Source organism: Rattus norvegicus, chromosome 19 (assembly GCF_021556685.1).
Source record: "Rattus norvegicus strain SHRSP/BbbUtx chromosome 19, alternate assembly SHRSP_T2T, whole genome shotgun sequence".
Classification (NCBI taxonomy): domain Eukaryota; kingdom Metazoa; phylum Chordata; class Mammalia; order Rodentia; family Muridae; genus Rattus; species Rattus norvegicus.
In genome coordinates, this window is record NC_141552.1 from 36007186 (window position 1) to 36020003 (window position 12818).

At 43.6% G+C, this 12818-nt stretch overlaps 1 long non-coding RNA gene across 3 annotated transcripts in view; it reads right to left on the minus strand.

Annotated features, from left to right (window-relative positions):
- LOC147999372 (uncharacterized) overlaps window positions 1-12818 on the minus strand; it is a 267261-nt gene that overhangs the window by 57634 nt on the left and 196809 nt on the right. The gene's annotated exons all lie outside the window — the stretch shown is intronic.

Here is a 12818-nt window from a genome sequence, read left to right on the forward strand (position 1 = left end):
GGTGTGTGTGTGTGTGTGTGTGTGTGTGTGTGTGTGTGTGTGTGTGTGTGTGTGTTACCTACCGCCTAGGGGACCTCGTGGGGAGGACAGCTAAAAGGGAGGTAGCCAGGAGAGGGCAGCTTGGGGACCGTGTGGTAGAGTGAGCAGGTCTGGCTCTCGGGAACTGATAGAAAACATTCCTTTTTAATTTTTACCGCAACAGTGGGGCATATGTTGAAATAGTCTGTAACAATGGGCATCATCTGTTCCCCATCTGGGAAGGGCATGGAGACACAATCTGGTGACTTCTAACCAGTGTCCAATCTATAAAGAAGGTCAAAAGAGGAAAACTTTATTCCATACTTCCTTCCAAGTGAAACAATGGTCAAGGCCTCTAATCATCCTCACGTGGATGGAACAACTGGCAAAGAAAGGCTAGACAAGCCAGAGGATTCTTCCAAACCCAAGAGACTCTGAGGACCAGATCTTCTACTGGCCTTCTCCTAAAAGAAAATAGTTAACTTTGGTCACCTACATGGCCTAAAACACCCAGCAGCAAAGTATAAGCAGGAATAAAATTATCAGCACAGTTTTTTAGTAGACTGCACTCCTCAGATATTACTGTATTTTTTATTGATGATTCTCTTCTTGGGAAAAAATAGTGCTCATTATAAGACATGATCTTGGCTCAATTTAGCAGCATAGTGTCTAACTGCAGCAGTGAAAAGCAGGCCTAACTTTTTAAATGCCAAGGCCAAAATCAAAGAAGACTAGACACCCTGACTGCTGCCAACAGAGGAATTTGTGCCCTTCTCCAGGAACAATGCTACTTCTACATCAACAGGTCTAAAGAGACCCAACAAGGCCCAAAGACCAGACACACAATTCAACAAGCCACCTCCCGTGGGTGGGCTCTTGGTTCCCTCTCATCCTGGCTCCTTCCCCTACTCTTAGTTCTCCACACTTACTTTTTTTTTTTTTTAAAGATTTATTTATTTATTATATATAAGTACACTGTAGCTGTCTTCAGATACACCAGAAGAGGGCATCGGATCTCTTTACAGATGGTTGTGAGCCACCATGTGGTTGCTGGGAATTGAACTCATGACCTCTGAAAGAGCAGTCGGGTGCTCTTAACCACTGAGCCATCTCTCCAGCCCCACACTTACTTTTTATCCAGCCTTTTAAACTTTTTAGAGAAGTTCCTTTTGGACTGAATTACCAACATCACTTGGTCCACTGTACAGGATGACGTAAAGACAATGCTTCTCTTAGAGTCATCCCAGAGTAAATAGGCTAAATGTCTCAAGAGGTGAGAAACACCAAAAGCCTGAGCTACATAGAAAGTTTCAGACCATCCAAGGCTACACAGCAGATCCTATCTCAAAATTCTAACAAAGAAGTAAAATATTATCCTGCTGGCTAGTTGTAAGTCAACTTTACACAAGCTAGAGTTATCTGAAAAGAGGGAATGTCAATTGAGAAAATGCCCCATAAGATTCAGCCCTGGGCAAGCCTGTATGTCATTTTCTTAATTAGTAATCAATGGGGAGGGCCCAGCCCACTGGGGGTGGTGCCATCCCTGGGCTGGTAGTCCTGGGTTCTATAGGAAAGCAGACTAAGTAAATCATGGAAAAGGAGCCAGTTAATCAGCACTCCACCATGGTCTCTGCATCAGCTCCTGCCTCCTGGTTCCTGCCCTGCTTTAGTTCCTGTCCTGACATCCTTTGATGATAACCTGTGATGTGAAAGATTAAGCCAAAGTTTCTTTTGGTCATAGTGTTTCATCACAGTAACAGTAACCCAAGGACAATTATTTATTTCAAAATTTCTTTTTTTTTTTTCTTTTTCTTTTTTTTTTTTTCGGAGCTGGGGACCGAACCCAGGGCCTTGCGCATGCTAGGCAAGTGCTCTACCACTGAGCCAAATCCCCAACCCCTATTTCAAAATTTCTAAACCTGTTAGGTTTTATACTGGACAGTGATGGCACGCATCTTTAATTCCAGCACGTTTGAGGCAGGAAGATCTCTGTGAGTTTGAAGCCAGCCTGGTCTTCAGAGAGTTCTAGATCAGCTAAGGCTACAAGTTCTTTTTTAAAAAGCAAGACAAAAGGATTTAATTTTGTTTACTTACTTTGGGTACTTAAATACATCCAAGATAGGTTTTAAGTGTTTATACTACAAAACAATGTATATGAGGCAATGGATATGCTAATTAGCTTGGCATAATCACTTGGAAAAATAGTCACATATAAAAACAACATATTGTACCTCATAAACATACACAATTTTTCTGCTAGTAGATTTTTTAAACTTTAGAAGTACCTCTTCTTAAGCATATTCTGAATGTTAATAACTGATTTCTATGGTAGGTAGTGTTACTCTGCGTCAGAACCTGCACCATCACAGTACCGAGAACCAAGCGTAGGCCTGAGCGGTTTAAAAACAACACACAGACTCAGGTCATTCTTGTTAAAAGAAGAATGCCAAAGCTTTTACTGAGGTTCACAGAATATATGCCCCAAGTTCACTGGGTGGAGAAACCTAGGAAGCACAGTGATAAAACGGGCTTACGCCCTCAGTAACAACAACAACAACAACAACAAGGAACAAAAAACAGGAACCAACTTAACAACTTAACAGTGTTACCACAGGGGTTGGGGATTTAGCTCAGTGGGAGAGCGCTTGCCTAGGAAGCGCAAGGCCCTGGGTTCGGTCCCCAGCTGGGGGGGGGGGGAGAAAAAAAAAAAAAACAGTGTTACCACCTAGGTGTACCACCTGGGTGTACAGCCCAGGGGAAACAGGTCAGGATGTTCCTTTGTCAGAAACAAAAGGCTTCCATACGCATCATCAAGGCTCAGCAGGGGTCAAACAATGAGGGGGGCGGGCAGAAGGAGGGTCTGACATATCTGGAAGTTAGAGGTGGGTTTCTGAGCATTAGGTTAATTGAACAGAGAAGATCTGCCCACTGTTGGTGGCATTATTTCCTGGCTAGGGCCCTGGACTGTATAGAATGAAGAAAAATGTGAGATGACTGAGCAGGGTAAGGTGCTTGCTACCAAGTCTTACAACCTAAGTTCAAACTCAAGGACCCATATGGTGGAAGAAAACATCCTCCTATAAGATGTCCTCCACACTCCAAATATGGGCTATGGCATGCATACAAATACACACACCCACACATATATAGACCAGGCTAGCCTCAATTTAGAGATCTAAAATGCTGGAATTAAAGGCATAGCACTGTGGAACTGAAGGAAAATTCCACAAGCTACACCCCTCCCCTAAGAAAAATTCCCCTGCTGAGAAATCCCACCAGTTATACTTCCCCTACCCATTTGTGGTTTTATGACCTAGTTACACCCTGTCCTCGTGGTCCTATGACCAGCAGGTGGTAGTCTCATGACCAGCAGGACTGGCAGGGACTTCCGACCACCCAAAACCACAGCATTGCTCCAGGCACCAAGGACAATGTGACCACAATGTGGACCAATGAAATTAAAGGGCAAATGGTTCCAACCAATCCTTTTGTGCCTCAATGTACCCATCCCCATTCCTGTGGCATCTGTGCTTAAAAGTAGCTTGTATCTGTAGGACTGGGTTCTTCTCCTTCTTCTCCCACTTTGAAGGCTGAGAAACCCCAGCGCACCAGAATAAAAACCTCTTGCTGATTGCATCGAATCTCGGCTCCAGTGGTCTTTGGGGACAAGCGGATCTTTGGTAGTGGTCCTTCGTGTCCAACAGCACCACCACCTGGAGATCTCTGCTTTCAGATATCCAATGTTATCAACTCAAGCCCCTGTTGTATTAACTTCTCTGTCACAATGAAATGTTGTCTCAAAATATGAACCAATAGAGCGCTTACCTAGGAAGCGCAAGGCCCTGGGTTCGGTCCCCAGCTCCGAAAAAAAGAACCAAAAAAAAAAAAAAAAAAGAACCAAAATAGACCCAGTCTCCCTTATGGTGCTTTCGTGATGTTACTAAATCACAGAAACAAGAGAAGTAATTAACACAATTTCTATTTGGTGGTAGTAGAATGGGTTTTGTTCTTTGAGGTGGGCTCTTTCTTTGTAGCTCAGGCTAATAGAATCCTCCTACCTATCATCTCGTTAGTGGAATTAAAGGCCTGAGCCACACGACATGGCTAGAGTTGTAAGCTAAGTGAATGTTTATTTCTGCCCCACCTTCATTTCCACCTGAAGTTCAAAATATACCCAGAATACTCTACCATTTCTTCATTAATCCAAATAATTTCTAAACTGGATCTTTTTATTATTTTGGGTTTTTTAAAAAGAAGTTTATTGGGGTTGGGGATTTAGCTCAGTGGTAGAGCGCTTGCCTAGCAAGCGCAAGGCCCTGGGTTCGATCCCCAGCTCCGGAAAAAAAATAAGTTTATTACATTTACACGCGCACACACATATTAATATATATACTTTTATTTTCTAAATGATGTGTATATATGTGTGTCTGCATATAGGTATATGCATATGAGTGCTGGGGCCCACAGAGGCCAAAGGTGTTGGATTTCCTGAAGCTGGAATTACAGAAGTTGTGAGTCATTTGATATGGGTGCTAGGAACTGAGCTTAGGTCCTCTGGAAGAACATCAAGTCCTTAGTTATCTCTTGTCTTAGTCAAGAGTTTCTGTCCCTTCACAAACATCATGACCAAGAAGCAAGGTGGGAGCTTACACTTCCACAATGCTGTTCATCACCAAAGGAAGTCAAGACTGGAACTCACACAGGGCAGAAACTTGGAGGCAGGAGCTGATGCAGAGGCCATAGAGGGGTACTGCTTACTGGCTTGCTTCCCGTGGCTTGCTCAGCTTGCTCTCTTATAGAAAACACTACCAGCCAAGGGATGGCACCACTCACAATGGACTGGACCCTCCTGCCTTGATCAGTAATTTACTAAATATCTTACAGCTGGATCTCATGGAGGAATTTCCTCAAGCGAGGCTCCTTTCTCTGTCATAACTCCAGTTTGCGACAAGTCGACACACAAAACCAGTCAGTACATCTCTTTATTTTTTAAGATTTATTTATTTAATGTATATGAGTACACTGTAGCTGTCTTCAGATACACCAGAAGAGGGCATCGGATCCCATTACACATGGATGTGAGCCACCATGTGGTTTCTGGGAATTGAACTCAGGACCTGGGGAAGAGCAGTCAGTGCTCTTAACCACTGAGCCATCCCTCCAACCCACATCTCTTAAACTCTATTTTGTTTAGGTTTTTCTTTTGTCTATTTTTTTTAAAGATTTATTTATTTAATGTATGTGAGTACACTGTCACCAGAACACACCAGAAGAGGATATCATATCCTATTGCAGATGGTTGTAAGCCATAATTGAAGGACCCTAGTTCTTACTGAAGCATAAGAGCTATTAGATGGCTTTGGCCTGGTAGAAAGTAGGTAGGTTATGAGGATCCTAAAGGCTTTTGCCAGCTTTACACCCACTGCCTCAGGTCAAGATTAGGCCAAGTTCCATTCTCCACCCACAGTTCTTGGGAGGAGCAGGGACATTCTTGAAAACCTGAAGAATGTACTGAGAGTCACCTGACCCTCTTGTCCCAGACAAAGCTCGAAGGCATGTCATGTAAGTTTGAACTGTAACCTTGCTGATGTAACCTGTACCTCTGAAGATATAAAAACTGCTTATCAGCCATTCAGGGTCGCCTTCCAGTCACTTGCCACAAGGGGCTGATTGAAGATCAACGCTGATGCGTCAGAAAATAAACCTCTTGCATTTGCATCAAACTCCATTCTCGTGCCTCACTTGGGGGTCTTCCGGTAGTTAAGACTCACTTCTAGTCTTTCACCATGTGGATGCTAGGAATTGAACTCAGGACCTCTGCAAGAGCAGTCTGTGCTCTTAACTGCTGTCCCATCTCTCCAGCCCCTATTTTGGTTTTTAAGACAGGGTTTGGCTGTATAGTTCAGTGTGGTCTGGAACGGGATCTTGCTGCCTCAACTTCTTGAGTGTTAGGATTCAGGTCTGTGGTACCATTCTGGCTCATCAGACTGGGTTTCATTACAACAGCTTTTTATAAAGCTCAGTGTTGATTTCAAAATGCTACTTGTGGGTTTTGGATTTTAGCTCATTAGCATTATAGTTGCCTAGCATGGGCAAAGGTCTCCAGAACAGAAAAAGAAAACCCTGTGACTTTCCTCTCTAATCAGAACCTTTAAATGACCTTCCCATCTTACACAGGTTTAGTCATATTTAAATGGATCCCAGTCCCCACAACTGTCTTGACATTAGCTTTTCCAAGACCTTCCTAAACTGGTTCCCAGCCACACTGCCCTCCTTCCTGTAATAAGATGGTCAGGCATGTCACAGCTAACTGCCTCACTTTGTTCAGATCAGTTTAAATCTCATGTTATCATCATTCTTTTTCTCTAGAAGGCACATCACCATTAGGCACTTTTTGTGGTTACTTCAGCCTTTCCCACTAGGATGTATCAACAGTGGATGAGTTTCTTTTACAGTGGTATCTCTAGCACTGAACAGTTCCTGACACACACACACACACACACACACACACACACACACACACACACATTGAATGAATATAGACACACTTTGGGAACTGACCACCTTCTGTTGGTTGTTGCTTGTTGACAAGATCTCACTACGTAGCTTTGGCTGGCCTGGAACTCCCTATAAAGACCAGGCTTCTTGTTTTGTTTTATTTTCCCTAGGATCTTATCCACTCTCCACTACCTCCCCAACGCATGGGATCCTTCATTAGCCAGATTAGGCTAAGCAGGCTAACTAACCAGCAAGCCCCAGGAATCTGCCTTTCCCTGACTCCTTAGCACTCCGTGGAACAGTGTACACCACTGTTCAGCTTTACTGAGTGAGTCCTGGGAATCAAACTTAGGTCCTCTCATTTTAGTCTATCATTTTCCCAACTCAAATGTTTAGATAGCTAAACTTACCAATCAACTTCTCTGATACCTATACCACCTCAGTAACATAAGACATCTAAGAGCCAGCAAGATGGCATAGTGGGCAAAGTGTATGCTATGTCAGCCTGACTTAAAAATTCAGACTGGAGAACTGACCTCACTAAGTTGTTCTCTGACCACATGTGTGAGCATGCTCGTATCACACACAAAATAAATAAATTAATCTAATTAAAATAATCTAGCCAAGTGTGATATTGTGGGGTTGATGTAGGAGATCATGTGTTACAGGCCAACCTGAGATCCTGTCTTGAAAGGAAAACTGAAGGATTTAAAAAAAAAAAGACTAACAGAATAGGTGTGTACTGGAGCTTCATTGGAATCTGAAGCTCAAAGCCATCTGTAGCAAGGTTTGAAAGCCTACTGATAGGGCTAGAATAAATATAATACCTTGCTATCCCCTTGATAAATAATCTTATTTAATACTGTAAGGTATTTAGAGATTATGTAAAGTTCTAAATCTCATGTGTATTTCTTCATAGTACCCAGCACCTCATAACAAGAATCATCAATGCCTCTTCTATATTCCTGAAAAGTAGTTTAACTTCACCACCTTTTATACATTAAAACTATTTAATTTACAGAATTAAATCCTAGTATGCAGGAAGTCCTGGGTTCAATCCCCAGCACCAAATACATCAGACATGGTTGCACATGCTGGTAATTCCAGTGAACGCAGAAGGATCAGGGTCATCCTTAGCAACACAGCAATATTAAGACCATCCTGGACTACATAAGACCCCATCTTCATGGGAAAACAAGGCTGCTACCAGCCTAGAAGCTTGATCTATACTGGCTACCCTTCATAATGCTGGAAGTAGAGGAGAGGGTAATCAATAATCTTACTCAGTTGTGAGCCACTTAAAGTATGACAAAAATTCTCCTGGGAAGATATGCCCTCTGATGTAACAGTGACATGAATGTTATGTGAATAACCGACAATTTTCTGACTGGGTTTAAGACCTGTTCCACAAAATGGAACTCATGCCTGGTACCTTTATTTTTATTTTTTATTTTTTTTTGGTTCTTTTTTTTGGAGCTGGGGACTGAACCCAGGGCCTTGCGCTTCCTAGGCAAGCGCTCTACCACTGAGCTAAATCCCCAACCCCAATTTTTTTTTTTAAGATTTTCTATTTATTTGTAAGTACATTGTAGCTGTCTTCAGACCAGAAGAGGGCATCAGATCTCACTACAGATGGTTGTGAGCCACCATGTGGTTGCTGGGATTTGAACTCAGGACCTCTGGAAGAGCAGTCAGTGCTCTTAACCACTGAGCCATCTCTCCAGCCTGCCTGATACCTTTAACTGAGCCTAAAACTTGTGACTGGCTAGGCCATATATAGGGTCATAGGTCCTAAAGAAGAACCTAGCACTACTATTCTGCTAAGTGGACATAAAACCCTGACCCATAATTCTTCCTGTCTAAAAGAACTGTAGGGATGGAAATGGAGAAGAGCCTGAGGAAAAGAAGGTCCAGCAACAGGCCCAAAGTGGGATCCAGCTCACGGGGAGGTCCCAAGACCTGACACCATTACTGAAGCTATGGAGCACTCACAAAGGGATCTTATCATGACTGCCCTCTGAAAGGTCCAACAAGCAGCTGAAAGAGTCAGATGCAGATATTTGTACCCAACCAATGAACAGAAGCTGCTGACCCCTGTGGTTGAATTAGGGAAAAGCTGGAGGAAGCTGAGGAGGAGGGCGACCCTGTAAGAGGACCAGCAGTCTCAACTAACCTGGACACCTGAGATCTCTCAGACGCTGGATCAGTAACAGGCAGCATACACCAGCTGATATGAGGCCCCGACACATGTACAGCAGAGGACTGCCCGGTCTGGGTTCAGTCAGAGAAGATGCACCCAACTCTCAAGACCCTGGAGGCCCCAGGGAGTTTAGAGGTCTGGTGGGGTGGGGTGGGGACATCCTTGTGGAGACAGGGAGCTCGGGGAGGAGCTATGGGATGGGAAAGGGAGTGAAATCTGGAGTGTAAATAAGCTGCCGACTAGGTTCTTACCCCATGAACTATTACATCTCTCAATCTGAATCAGAGAGGCTCTTCTCCAGCAGATGGCAAGTAACAGAAAGACTTACAACTGGTCGGCATGCAGACAAGAGACCAAGCTCACCTGAAGTAAAGCATCTCTGTAGTACTCACCCCCACCAAGGCTCAGGGATCATCACAGAAGAGAGAATGAAGAAAGATTCTAAGTCTGTATGACAGGGCCATTGAACACATAAAGTCAAGCAACTGGGACTGCATGCACAAGATCAAACCAGCCGCAATTCCAGCACAGATGGGAGAGGGGATCCAAAAACCCTACTCCTAACTGAGGAAATGGCAACTGAAGACAGTTTTCTTCAGGGATGTAGGTTACCCATGCAGCAGATGGCCATACACCCGTGCACATACAGGCAGTACCAAAAGAACACACTGGGTTTTTAAAAAGAACACACAGAGACTGGAAAGACCGAGCAGTGATTGAGAACGCTGGCTGCGCGTGCACAGGATTCTACTGCCAACACCTACGGCAGCTCACTACCACTTGTGATTTCTACTCTACAGGACCCAAAACCTTTTTCAGACCATCATGGCACAAGACATAAAAGTGGCAACACAGACATTCATGCAGGCAAAGCACCCATATGCACATAAAATATATTTCTTTTTAAAAAAGTACATAAGGTTAAGGGAAAAGAGTGGTAGGGGGATAAGGGAGAAAGTGGGAAGGAAGGAATGGGGAATGGATTTGATCAAAACATATGCACATATGAAATTCTCAAACAACTAAAAAAAACCCTGCCCCCATCTTTAAAAAGAAAGCAAGTCTCCCTGAGGACTAGCTTTCATGGTACCAGAAGATTGACACACAAACTTCTAAAGGGAGGAAGCAACCAAAGAGGCCTCCCCACATATGATGCCTATGAACCACAGCAACAACCAGCTTGGCATAGCAGCTGGAAGGGTACAGTAGCAGCACCCACACTTGGCACTAGCCACCAGCTCTCTAATTAGAATCAGTATCTGCTCGGCAACAGAGGAATCCTGCCTGGTCCTGAAACCTGGCCTCCTTAGCGTTACGGATCTTGGAGAAGTGTCATGGATGGAGGAGAACTATCACTTTACTCAACCAGCACAATCCCTAACGACATTCTAAAAACATTTATCCTTACTCCCAGAGACAAGTGTAGTCTTCACTCACCAAGGAAAACTCCCTTCGACACACACAGAGACCATTAAGAAAACCGAGTCAACCAAAACCCAGAGTTGTGGAGCCCAGTCCCTACGGTCCCTCTACAACATTAGAACCTAAGACTCAGGGAACACTGGGGAAGAGAGTATGAGAGAGGCTCGAGCAATTTCTGTGAGACTGTGTCTCCTATTAAAGGTCAGAGTCTCACCACTATGTTTGCCTAAACATGAGCTGAGCAAGGACAACAGCAGACATGGTGAAGTGGACGGGGAAGTCCTTAAGGCCCCAACCCTACGGAAAACTACAGGCAACTGACGAACGGTGAGAGGGGAGACACAGTCTTCCTTAGGGAAGAGAAAACTAACTTGTTACCCAACACCAAATGGTTAACCTTGAAAAACTGTTTTTTAAAGTTTAGGAAGGAAGGAAGGAAGGAAAGAAGGGAGGGAGGGAGGAAGGGAGGGAGGAAGGGAGGAAAAAAGGAAGGAGTGTAAAGCAAGTGCTAGTTAAAGGCAGAAAGCAAACTACTTTCTGAGTAGTAGCCTGAATGACGCATAAAGGATTGTCCAAAGTAACCAGCCGCTTATGTCTCCACTTAATTTCCTGTGACTAGGAACAGCCTGCAGAATATAATGATGTAATTCATACACCCCTTCTCGTCCCTATCCATCTCCTGTATCCCACAGCACCCAATCACAAGCAGACTGAATCAAAACTAAAGGACGTGAACAACAGTATGAGCCTGAAAGAAATCTGAAACCACTTTAGCGTCAAACTAAATTACTTGCCCAATGAGAATCGCCCTCTGACCACCATGATTCAGCATTTTATCATCCTTAGCTGTGAAATGAGATGCAGGTGTTTCCTCCCTCCTGGCACCAGCTACATAATAGAGCTAAATTAAATGGAGTATCTCAAAAGCTCAGAGAATGTCTCTGGTGCTATAAGGCTCACACAGACACAGCTTTAACTCAGCTTCCAGATGACAACACATGTCAGATGACGCGCAGAACTGTTCTGAACTAACTTGTGGCCCTACAAAATTAGCAGTCAAGGGCTGACTCCAATTACAACTCAGAAATGAACAAAATATTATAAATACCAAAATTAAAAGTAAGTTAAAGGCAAGTTATAAAATAACAGAGCTGGGGGAATTTCAGAATATCACAAGCTAAAACTTGATCGAGTGGAGATCCCCCCCCCCCCCAAGAAGACAAAAAGGAAAAAAAAAAGTGAGACCAAGGGGAAATCCTGCTCTTTTCAACTGTTCACGGACAGAAATGAGATAGAAAAGTAACTACACACAGGTACTTCCTTTCCTCTCTAGCAGAAACTGACTGAGAAGGGGAAAGAGAAGTGGAATTAATTAGCAAGCATGTGAGACCATGAGAAGGGACTGGGGAACATTAATCTCAGAAGAGAGGAACTGATGAAGCTAAGGGAAGCCAGATATTCCAATGAATAGACAGTACAAACTGCCTGTACATAAGTTGGCCAAAAATAAAGCTAACAGTCATTGCTTTTACTCCTGCTTTGTCTCCACAGCCCGAGCACTGGGACTACAGGTGTGAGCCACCACATTTCATTTATGTGGTTGTAAGGATAGAGATCAGGGCCTCAAAAAGCCACTTTATTCACTGATTTATTACAAAGCCAAAGGGCAGCCTAAATAAAGAATCAGAGTATTTGAATCAAAAGCTCCCTTTTGTCTGTCTGTCTCTCTCTCTCTCTCTCTCTCTCTCTCTCTCTGAGGCTGAACCCAGGGTCTTGCTGTACTCTACACAAGCATCCCACCAACTAAGCTACGTCCCCAGACCATAAATACTATTAAAAAATATCATCTTGCACTGAGAAAATAACCTCCAGAAAGTACACTGCACAGCTCACTGTTAAAAGAAGGCTCACTCAGGCTACCAGCTTATACGATCTAACTTTACAGCCTTATACTGTCTCATGGGAACATCTCAAATTGGCGTTTCATAGTAGTACACGAGAGAGAAATCCCTTTCAATGGTAGTAGGACTTACACTCTTGGTTTATTGGGGGGAGGGGGTCTTCGTAAAATTCAAGGCCAGAGTGAGGATGATCTGACTTGAGCATCTGTTACCAGGGTTGTTTTGGCTGATCTGGGTGTGTAGGTGAAAGTTCCCTCTCCTCTTCATTGCTCCATGTATGTCTCTTCCTGAAACTGGATATTTGGTCAAAAAGGATGAGCTTCCCCAATAGAGAGAGGCTAATCTTTGGCCAAGGGTATAGAATAGCTGTGGTTCCCCTGCTAGGACCTTCTAATAAGTTCTTGATACCAGATACATAATCTGTATCCTATTAAAGAATTTTGACTCACATGTGAGAACAGCATTCATGTCATAAATCATACTTATCAGGAAAACGAGCATAGTGGGGCCTCAAATAAGACAGGAAGGTTTACTAGGTTATGAATCAAGGAGAACGTTACAGGTGAAGGGGCATTTTGAATGGTAGAAGGAGCATCTAACTTCTCTTAAGACTCCTCAGAGCTCTCAGGTTAAATTTCCTTAGCCCTTAACATGGCAGGGAAGGACCTCCACAACTTGGCCAGGAAGAATGACAAGAAAGGCATACCACCTCCATTGACAGACTTATGGTCAATGAGAAATTGTTTCCCAGTTCAGGTTTCAACTGACTAGAAGTGTTT